Here is a 12,388-nt window from a genome sequence, read left to right as displayed (position 1 = left end):
TACAACTTAAAACCTCAAATAATGCATGCAGAGCAGATGCCCATTTGTCAAAATCCTAAAAGGAAGCGATTCCCAAACCTTCCATAACAAAGCCGTCACCTACAAAGAGATGAACCTGGAGATGAATCCCCTAAGCAAGCTGGTCCTGTGGTTCTGTCCAGAAACACAAACAGACCCCATAGAGCCCAGGATAGCAATACAATTAAACCCAACAAAATCATGAGAAAACAAAAAGATAATTACTTGACACACTGGAAAGTATTACAAAAAAAACAGAGCAAACTAGAATGCTATTTGGCCCTAAACAAAGAGTACACTGTGGCAGACCATCATAACAACACTGTATATAGACATAATTTAACATTTGAAATGTCTCTATTCTTTTGGAAGAGTGTAATGTTAACTGTTCATTTTTTATTGTCTATTTCACTTGCTTTGGCAATGTAAACATATGTGTCCCATGCCAATTATGCCCCATAAATTGAATTGAATTGCAGAGAGAGAGAGAGAGAGAGAGAGAGAGAGAGAGAGAGAGAGAGAGAGAGAGAGAGAGAGAGAGAGAGAGAGAGAGAGAGAGAGAGAGAGAGAGAGAGAGAGAGAGAGAGAGAGAGAGAGAGAGAGAGAGAGAGAGAGAGAGAGAGAGAGAGAGAGAGAGAGAGAGAGAGAGAGAGAGAGAGAGAGAGAGAGAGAGAGAGAGAGAGAGAGAGAGAGAGAGAGAGAGAGAGAGAGAGAGAGAGAGAGAGAGAGAGAGAGAGAGAGAGAGAGAGAGAGAGAGAGAGAGAGAGAGAGAGAGAGAGAGAGAGAGAGAGAGAGAGAGAGAGAGAGAGAGAGAGAGAGAGAGAGAGAGAGAGAGAGAGAGAGAGAGTCCGTATCACAGCTCAGACCCAGACACACCCCCACGCCTACACACACTCACACACTATACCCAGGCAAATGGCTTGTCAACGTCACCAACACCTTCAAAAGATGCTCCAATTTTGGTTCAGTTTCTCTAATCTTCTAGACTACAGTTCCTCGTGTGAACAGTGAACTCCTGACTGGGAGATGATCGAGGGTCTTCAGGAATATTACTTCTGGAAAAGGGACTGATTTTCCTTTCCAATGATATGCATCTTACTTCTTCTGTAGTGCACTACCTTTGATATCAACATAAGTAGTTCACTATGTAGGGAACAGGTGTCATACGACAAAGTCTCACCATTTAAATGTTTTATCTTATCTTTTTATTTTTTTTTATTTAACCTTTAACCAGGAAAAGTCTCTTTTTCAAGGGAGACCTGGCCAAGAAGGCAGCAACAATCAATACATTACAGAATTAAAACATACAACAATACAACAACGTGATCCAGCCTAAAAAAAAACATTTTCACTCTTCTGTAAAAGAAGAGTGTAAATTCATTCAGTGGCACTAACATATCTAGATGGAGCATGGATTGTAGACTTATCCATGCCTCTTGTGCACAAGAAGAGAAGGCAGTCTTGCCTAGTACTGTGAATGTCCTGAGGACTTTAAGTAGCAACCACCGAGCAGATTGGGTATGGTAACTGATGTTGGTGAAGGAGACCAGACTACAGAGGTAAAGAGGGAGTTTGCCCAAAGGGGCTTTGTAGATGAACAGATACAAATGTATCTTTCTGCGCATACAAAGTGAGGTCTAACCTACCATTTGGTACAATGTGCAATATTGGGTGAGGGTCTTGGCATTTGTAATAAAGCGCAAGGATGCATGATAAACAGAGTCCAATCTCTGTAAGAGGGAGGAGGCTGCATGCATATACAACAAGTCACCATAATCAATTACAGAGAGAAAAGTGACGTAAACAAGCTTCTTTCTAGCCATAAGCGGGAAGAAAGCCTTAATAAGAAAATAAAAATCCAATTTCAATTTAAGCTTTGTCTCAAGATTATCCATATGAACTTTAAAGGACAACTTGTCATCCAACCAAATACCTAGGTATTTGTAGGATGACACATTTTCAATGGAAAGCCACCAGATGTGACAATGCTAACGTTCTCTGGCAGAGTTCTAGCCCTGTTAAAGGTCATGAATTTAGTTTTTGGTACATTCAAGACCAGTTTGATACCATAAAGGGAGGCCTGCAGTGACTGAAAAGCAGTCTGGAGCTCTTCAACAGCCTGAACCAGAGAAGGTGGACATGAATATATGACCGCATCAGCTGCATATAGATGCAACTTTGCTGGTTACATCCCATTTCCCAAATCATTAATAAAAATTGAGTACAACACAGGAGCTAAAATGGAACCCTGGGGCACACCTCTATTAATGTCAAGAAAGCTAGACTTGTGATTGTCAGTATATACACATTGTGTTCTGTCAGAAAAAAAAATTATAGTCTAGCTAGCAACAATTCATGGCAACTGAATCAAAGTCCTTTGATAAATCCAAAAACAGAGCAGCACAATGTTGCTTTTTATCAAGTGCATTAATGATGTCATTTGCCACTGCCATAGCTGCAGTTGTGGTGCTATGCCCTTATATAAAGCCAGACTGGAGGTCTTTAACTCTGAATTGTTGGAAAAGGACCCATAAGTAAGCATATCACAGTTAGCCTACACCTGTTGTCTGTGGAGCATGGGACAAATGCAATTTGATTTGATTAAAAGGGTAGAAGTAATCCCCTTCCTCAGCTGCCAGTTCAGCTCCCAGACAGACTGTGCTTCTTAGTGTGAACTAGTGATTGGGACGTAATGAAGGCTGAGCAAATCACCAGCAGCAGGCTGAGGAGGTTCACGTAGCATGGTATCTCCTCCAGGGTTACTGATACCAGCCAGTGTGGCTGGATGTGCATGTGGATACATAACAGGTTTGAATCTCAAATGGCATCCTATTCCCTATTTAGAGCTCTGTGGCCCTGGTTGAATTTAGTGCACTACATAGGGAATAGAGTTCCATTTGGGACGTGCTTTAACACAGGGTTACTGATACCCGGTAGTGTGGCTGGATGTGTATGAATAATACATCTGTGATAAGACGTAGAGTCATAGGGGTAGCTGGGTAGCTAGCCTAGGGTCCTAGGCAGTCCTGTATCTGGCTGCTGTGGCTTTGACATGCCTTTTATTACATGCCTGTCAGGCATCTGCTACCTACCTAACAGTTCAACTGTAAAACAGTAACAGTAACAATAACTAGAGATCCTGACAGATTTTTCCAAAGCCTGCAGGCTTACTACAGACATACTACAGGCAGTCTACAGGAGGTCTAAAGGCTCCCTACAGGAGGTCTACATGCAGTCTACAGACAGTCTACAGGCTCCCTACAGGAGGTATAGAGGAAGTCTATAAGAGGTCTACAGGCAGTCTATAGGAAGGCTACAGGAGGTCTACAGGCAGTCTACAGGAAGTGTACAGGAGGTCTACATGCAGTCTACAGTAAGTCTACAGGCTCCCTTACAAGAGGTCTAGAGGCAGTCTATAAGAGGTCTACAGGCAGTCTACAGTAGGTCTACAGGCTCCCTACTACAGGCAGTCTACAGGCGGTCTACAGGAGGTCTTACAGGCAGTCTACAGGAGGTCTACAGGCAGTCAACAGGAGGTCTACATGAAGTCTACAGGCTCCCTACAGGAGGTCTACAGGCAGTCTACAGGAAGTGTACAGGAGGTCTACATGCAGTCTACAGACAGTCTATAGGCAGTCTACTGGCTCCCTACAGGAGATATAGAGGCAGTCTACAGGACATCTACAGGCTCCCTACAGGAGGTCTATAGGCAGTCTACAGGCAGTCTACAGGAGGTCTACATGCAGTCTACAGGAGGTCTACAGGCAGTCTACAGGAGGTCTACAGGCAGTCAACAGGAGGTCTACATGAAGTCCACAGACTCCCTACAGTAGGTCTACAGGAGGCCTCAGTGAGTTTTTTTCAGAAGCACTGCATTTCCAATGAGAATATTGAATATGCTTCAAGACTAGAAAAACAACCTTTGGAAGGGTTGCCAATGGCCAAGGGATAATGTGACTAGATCAAAGCCTTTCTTGGTCCTTCTCGGGACGACAGCAGCTGCAATGCTATGCGCTACATTCGTTGACAGACATGGGGGACAGATACTGGGGGACAGATACTGGGGGACAGACACTGGGGAACAGACACTGGGGGACAGAAGAAGGTTCCAGTTTATTGTCACTGAGCATCTTAACATTGAGAGCTAGAAATAGACTACAGCTGTGTATTTTCCTACCAAGGAGATAATAAAACCCTGATTGACTTTAATGAAGACATGCACTTTCCACTCCCCATTTGCTTTTACAGTGAACAGCAGTGGTGCGTGGGTAAAATCACATATTAGCCATAATTACAACCTATGTGTTGTGATAATTGCGTTGTTTCCTCTATAACCTGTTAGTTCATATGCCTTGCCACTGTGATATATAGGCCAAAGGTTGAATAAATAAATTCAACTACACCTTTGTTTCATCACAAAACTGGAGAGCAACAGCTGTAACAAACAGTCACATGACCTACAGCAAGGTCAATCAAGTTAATGGTTCCAACATTTTCGGACTACTAAAGAACTATTAAGTCGCAAAGAAAATGAGCTGCCTCCACTATTCCAACACCATTTCAACGTCAACATCATCAAATCACCTATTGTATGTTTAGTCTAATACAGTGACAACTAAAAGATTCCAAAAGCAATTTAGTCCAATCAAAATAAACTAAATATAATGTGACTGTCCAGCTTTTTGTTGTTCAAGGCTACAGTACCTGGCTAAAATGCTTGCTCCCTAGCCTAACATCCTTTCATGGGCAACGATTACCCAGCTAGTTAACATTAGCCTTCTACATCTAGCAACATATTGAATTTCCATCCTCTTAGGTCAGAGGCACAATGTTATGAATTAATGGTTGGATCAGAATCCCCGTTATAATCATTGGACAGTACAGACAATTAAGTAAAACCACAAGTCCAAATCCCTACCTCCATCCATGGCTAATTTAGGAAAGCACACATTTTAGCTAGCTAGCCATCGGAGGACAATAACACCATGAGATGCAGCAATTCACCTTTAATTCTGTCAATTACTTTTGGCTTTTGGTGTGATTGTTGTGAAGTCAAATCCAAACTGTCTTCCCTTGACACTTGTTTTGGTGTGCCAGGACCAGTCACAGATGAGATCACTCAGTTTAGATCAACGCAGATTGGCTATTATTGTATACTTTTTTTTATCAAGTTCTTTCTGGCTTCCCTTGCATTCAATGCTACAGGTGGCAACAATATCATACTATTTTTTGACCAGACAGCATCAGATCTACACATACAGAGACAGAAGTGTGCCATTTCATTCACTCAGATGTTTTCTCCGGCGAGATACATTCAGCCTCTTGCGAATTGAAGAAAAATGATGAGACAGAGAGACGAAAGATTCATTTTTTTTATAGTCTGGATTCCCTTGGCATCCATGAATACACAACACTGCTCTCGCTGTGCTACAAACATCATCAATTTGGACAAATGTCATCAGTTTGGGCACCAGATGTGTCCTTAAATCCTCTTCACAGTTTTACAGCTAATCTCATGCTATTTAACACATTTTGTCATGAGGCTGAAAGAAAATGTTGGTGTTTTAGAGCTAATTTCCTACTATTCTATATATTTTGTAGTTTTAAAGCTAATTTATTGTAAGAAAACGTTTAATCATGACACCAATGTGTTCATATGCTATCTGGGGGGGCTGACCTCTGGGGGGAGTCAGTGAAGGCTGCTCTTAATGACAGGCAGCATAGAAAGCTTTAAAATACTGACTTGACTGGGAAGTCTAAGTCCTTGGCTTGGGAACAAGATTTTTTCAGTTGCAGGGCACCCATACAGCAGACAGAAGATGTAATGATTTTCCACCTGCTATAGTCATAATTTCTGAATCAATCCTCAACAATAGCCTCTCATTAAAGGACAGATATATACTATAGACAGAGATGTCCTTCCCTGTGCACCAGCTGGTCCCCAGCAGTCAGCATACACAACATGCCTCAGAGCCACAGGCCATCCAATAATCATCTCTCTCCCTCCTTCCCCAGGTCCGCATCAAACCCCCTTTGGGACCCTTTTGCTCTAAATCCGTGCAGCCTCAGTGTGCGTGTGTGTTCCTACCAGTTGTCTAGGTATTAAGTTATCCAATGTGGCCCTGCTGTGACCTGGGAGTCAGGCCCCTGTCTAAAAGGCCACCATTCTGCCTGCTTCCCAAATTACTCCCTATTCCTATACAGCTCTGGTCAAAAGTAGTGCACTATGTAGGGAATAGGATGCCATTGGAATGCAGCATTCTGTTTCATCTCTGAGAGTCATTAGGCCCTGGAGGGCTGGAGGGCCACCATAGACCATGGCTAAATCAACACAGGCCGGATGCCACACATAGCCCACAGTCTTGAACTATCTCTCAGGCCCTCAATCTCCCTTTTCTCTGAGGAGACTGTTGACCTTGAGCTACGGCTACTGAAGTGAACATGCCCCACCTCCACACTAGCTACTTGAAGTACTGAGCTAGTCTGAACAAAGGTTATGATAAATCAGTGGTAATTGGTAATGATAGAAAGCCAGTAACTTCAACTATGAGAATAAACAGTGAACATCCTATCAATAACATTCACTTACGCCAAGAACACCACCTTGATTAAGTCTTCCGATGGTTGCCAAGCCATGAAATGTTTTGAGGGCGCTTGTCGGCCATCTGTATAGAGTGAAGTGATGGTCACCTGATAGGTTACCTGACTAGGAGACTATCTTGGTTCTGATCATTGGCGTTCTTGATATGCTCACGTTGAAGGATTCATAACATTTCCGGATAGGAAAGGTGATAGAAACTCTCCTAAATTACTGCAACAACAAGGTTTTGATGACAATACTATGATAATCTACAAATACATTACAAAAAATATAACATATCCCTACATCTAGCTGTGTGTCATGGTCCTACAGCTGGACTCATTAAAGCAGTACAAGTTCACGATTAGTTACATGCGTTTCTGATCTAGTCGCATGGTATTTGTTTTTATTGCATCATAAAGCTACTGTACGTGGGTCAGTGTTATTGCTATCTGAGCCACATAAACGAAAGCTTCTTTGGAAGGACATTGTTGTGGCTGGGATTGAACTCTTTATGAACCAGTTACAGGGAATGTAATGATATGTGGTTGATACTAATTGCACAAATTTTCCTTGAGCAAGGCACTTAACCCTCATTTGTTCATGGGGCGCTGTACTTCTATGGCTGACCTTGTAAAACAACACATTTCACTGTACTTATCCGGTGTATGTGACAATAAAACATATATTTTTTTTTACTCTGCATGAATACTCGTAAATGACTTATTTTACAGCCTAGAAATAGCACGAAGAAATGACGAGACAAATAGTTGTAGAAAACCGTACTTGAGATTAGTACAAGATGTTAGTTTTAGACACATTGTTCTCAACATCTCTTGGCTGTCTTCAGGCGTTTGGACTCTGACAATAAAACAATTAAACTAATGAACTAGTTCTTATACACATGCAATGTACTATATAATGTAAAGACATTAATATACATATATTTTGCTGCATAGCTTATGACATAATGTAACCTTACAGAAACCTTTTATGACACGATGCATAGTTATTGTGGACAAATCCTTTGTCCAAAATGGCACCCTATTTCCTATGCAGCGTACTACATTTGACCAGGGCCAAAGTAGTGCACAACATAAAGAGGGTACCATTTGGGATGCAATCCTTCTTAATTTGAGCTGCCCTTCATTTGCCATTATAAACAAGGGTCAACTTGGACCTCTTATTCAAATGAAAACAGAGGTGCGTCCTAAATTGTAACCTATACCCTATAAAGTGTACTGATAATCACTTGACTGGTCAAAAGTAGCAACATAGGGAATAACAGTGCACCATTTGGGTCTCAGCCATGGTTTCATAAATAAGTTTGCCTCCATCAAGCATGACCTTTGGAATAATTTACAGCCAGAAACAAAACACATTTTCCCAATGTAACAGTCATGTGTTGTTGGTTGGGCCGGGATCTCATAAGAGATGTGGAAGTTTAAACAAGCATATTAAGGTGACTGGGATGAAAGCTAACCGAAAGCAGCAATGATCCTGTTATCTATTCTGAACACACGTTCGCACGCATGCCCGACACACTCCCACATGCTACCTTGACTTTCATTTCTGCAGGGTAGCGAGAAAGAGGCAGAGGGTCACTGGAAAACTACATATTGCATGTATCATTGCCTAACTCCATGTTGTTATATAGATATTAAATATTCAACATGTAAGCTGGATGATATTTGCCCTGAGGACATGGTGCCCGACATTAATCTGTAGGTCAAACGTGAATGCATGATGTACTATCAGTACTGCTGCCATTTGTGCATATCCTCGCACTTCCTATAAATACCCTATACAATTTTCTGTAGCTAATTCATTCCCAGACAGCGCCTGAAAATTGACTTCTTTTTACGTCTTTCCTCCCACCTCTTGCAGCCAGGCAAGGTTGTGGATTGGAATATTGAGCATATTGAGTCTGAGAGGGTTGATTGCTGAGGTGTCAAAGACACAGACATGGTATCCTGTTAGCACTGACGTGATCAGTGAGTTTAGTGCTTGAGCGAGAGACAAACACACCAAATATAGAGAGCATCTGGGCACAAACACAGACAGGACTGTGATATGGCCCAATATGTGGAGTGAAAACACTATTAGTTTAGGCATTTGTGAATCTGAAGCAACGCTTCAGTACTGGAGATTCTAGAAAGATCTAAATTCTGAACAAAAATGTAAATGCACTATGTAAAGTGTTGGTCCCATGTTTCATGAGCTGAAATTAAAGATCCCCAAAATGTTCCATATGCACAAAAATCTTATTTGCTCAGATTTTGTGCACAAATCTGTTAGTGAGTATTTCTCCATTGCCAAGATAATCCATCCACCTGACAGCTTATTAAACAGCATGGTCATTACACAGGTGCACCTTGTGCTGGGGAAAAGAAAAGGGCACTCTAAAACGTGCAGTTTTGTCACACAACACAAAGTCCACCAGAGCTGTTGCCAAATAATTTAATGTTAATTTCTCTACCATAAGCCTACAAGTCTACAAGGTAGTTTTAGAGAATTTGGCAGTGCGTCCAACCGACCTCCGCAGACCATGTGTAACCACGCCAGCCCAGGACCTTCACATCCGGAATCTTCACCTGCGGGATCGTTTGAGATCAGCCACTCAGACAGCTGATGAAAATTAGGAATATTTCTGTCTGTAATAAAGCCCTTTTTTGGGGAAAAACATATTCTGATTGGCTGGGCCTGGATCCCCAATTGGTGGGCCTCTGCCGAGTAATAGATTAGGGCCTAATTTATTTATTTCAATTGACTTTTTATTTTTTATCTAACCTTTATTTAACTGGGCTAGTCAGTTAAGAACAAATTCTTATTTACAATGACGGCCTACACTGGCCAAACCCGGACATCCCTGGGCCAATTGTGCGCAGCCCTGATTTCCTTTTCTGACTATAACTCAATAAAACCGTTGAAATTGTTGCATGTTTTTGAATTCCTCAATTACGATGGCGCCGGAAGGGAGGTCTGCCATCTTATCACCTCTTAACCAACCATGCTATTTTGTTTGTTTTTTCACGTTGTTTGTAACTTGTTTTGCACAAAATGTTGCTGCTACCATCTCTTATGACCGAAAAGAGCTTCTGGACATCAGGACTGCGATTGCTCACCTCAAACTGGACGAATAGTTCTTCTTCAATGAGTCGGATGGGAGGGAAATACTGCTACAGACACCCGATCAGGCCCACATCCCCGTGATTTTCTGGGGTAGGAAACAGAGATTTAGTAGAAAAAGATCAGGGTGCCTTGTGAGGATCAGGCGACGACTGGCTAATCTGCCCCGCTGGAAAATAAATAGGATGAGCTGAAAGCACGTATATCCTATCAACGGGACATTAAAAACTGTAATATCTTATATTGCTTCTGGAAGTGGTGTTGGAGGGCCAGCAGGAGGCACTCTTTCCTCTGGTCTAAAAAAAATATCCCGATGCCCCAGGGCAGTGATTGGGGACATTGCCTTGTGTAGGGTGCCGTCTTTCGGATGGGACGTTAAACGGGTGTCCTGACTCTCTGGGGTCATTAAAGATCCCATGGCACTTATCGTAAGAGTAGGGGTGTTAACCCCGATGTCCTGGCTAAATTCCCAAGCTGTCCATCATGGTCACCTAATCATCCCCAGCTTACAATTGGCTCATTCATCCCCCTCCTCTCCCCTGTAACTATTCCCCAGGTCCTTGCTGTAAATGAGAAGTGTTCTCAGTCAACTTACCTGGTAAAATAACGGTAAAAAAACAAATGTTTCACAGAGTCGTGGCTGAACGATGACATTAAGAGCAAAGCTTCAATACAGGACTAAGATTGAATTGTACTACACTGGCTCCGCCACTCATCGGATGTGGCAGGGCTTGCAAACTATAACAGACTACAAAGGGAAGCACAGCCGAGAGCTCCCCAGTGACACGAGCCGATCAGACGGGCTAAATAACTTCTATGCTCGCTTCGAGGCAAGAAACACTGAAACATGTGTGAGAGCATCAGCTGTTCCCGGACGACTGTGTGACCACGCTCTCCGCAGCCGATGTAAGACCTTCAAGCAGGTCAACATTCACAAGGCCGCAGGGCCAGACGGATTACCAGGACGTGTACTCTGAGCATGCGCTGATCAACTGTCAAGTGTCTTCACTGACACTTTCAACCTGTCCCTGTCTGAGTCTGTAATACCCTCCATGCTTCAAGCAGACCACCATAGTCCCTGTGCCCAAGAACACTGCCTAAATTACTACCCGACCCGTGCACTCACGTCTGTAGCTATGAAATGCTTTGAAAGGCTGGTCATGGCTCACATCAACACCAATATCCCAGAAACTCTAGACCCACTCCAATTTGCATACCGTACCATCAGATCCACAGATGATGCAATCTCTATTGCACTCCACACTGCCATTTCAACTCTGGACAAAAGGAACACCTATGTGAGAATGCTATTCATTGACTGCATCTCAGCTTTCAACACCATAGTGCCCTCAAAGCTCATCACTAAGCTAAGGATCCTGGGATTAAACACCTCCCTCTGCAACTGGATCCTGGACTTCCTGACGGGCTGCCCCCAGGTGGTAAGGGTAGGTAACAACACATCTGCAATGGTGCTCCTCAACACGGGGGCACCTTAGGGGTGCGTGCTCAGCCCCCTCCTGTACACCCTGTTCTCTCATGACTGCACGGCCAGGTACGACTCCAACATCATCATTAAGTTTGCTGATGACACAACAGCGGTAGTCCTGATCACCGACCACGATGAGGCAGCCTACAGGGAGGAGGTCAGAGACCTGACCGTGTGGTGCAAGGACAAAAACCTCTCTTTCAACGTGATCAAGACAAAGGATGGAGGTGATTGTGGACTACAGGAAAAGGAGGCCCGAGCACGCCCCCATTCTCATCGATGGGGCTGTAGTGGAGCAGGTTGAGAGTTCCTTGGCGTCCACATCACCAACAAACTAACATGGTCCAAGCACACCAAGACAGTCGTGAAGAGGGCACAACAAAACCTATTCCAACTTAGGAGACTGAAAAGATTTGGCATGGGTCCTCAGATCCTCCAAAGGTTTTATAGCTGCACCATCGTGAGAATATTTCCGGGTTGCATCACTGCCTCGCATCACTGCCTGGTGCGTACGGCCCTGTAGATCACCTGGGCCAAGCTTCCTGCCATCCAGGACCTCTATACAAGGCGGTGTCAGAGGAAGGCCCTAAAAATTGTCCAAGACTCCAGCCACCCTAGTCACAGACCGTTCTCTCTGCTACCGCACGGCAAGCGGTACAAGTCTAGGTCCAAGAGGCTCCTAAATAACTTCTATCCCCAAGCCATAAGACTCCTGAACAGCTAATCAAATGGCTACCCAGACTATTTGCATTGCCCTCCCCCCTCCCTCTGGAACGCTGCTGCTGATACTACTCTGTTATTATCTATTTATAGTCACTTCAATAACTCTACCTACATGTACATATTACCTGAATCACCTCAACACTGGTGCCCCCACACATTGACATTGACTCTGTACCGGTACCCCCTGTATATAGCCTCCACATTGACTCTGTACCGGTACCCCCTGTATATAGCCTCCACATTGACTCTGTACCGGTACCCCCTGTATATAGCCTCCATATTGACTCTGTACCGGTACCCCCTGTATATGGCCTCCACATTGACTCTGTACCGGTACCCCCTGTATATAGCCTCCACATTGACTCTGTACCGGTACCCCCTGTATATAGCCTCCACATTGACTCTGTACCGGTACCCCCTGTATATAGCCTCCACATTGACTCTGTACCGGT

The sequence above is a fragment of the Oncorhynchus mykiss genome, chromosome 25 (assembly GCF_013265735.2).
Source record: "Oncorhynchus mykiss isolate Arlee chromosome 25, USDA_OmykA_1.1, whole genome shotgun sequence".
Lineage (NCBI taxonomy): Eukaryota > Metazoa > Chordata > Actinopteri > Salmoniformes > Salmonidae > Oncorhynchus > Oncorhynchus mykiss.
The sequence above is the reverse complement of the archived record's forward strand: the minus strand, read 5'-3'. Positions refer to the sequence as shown.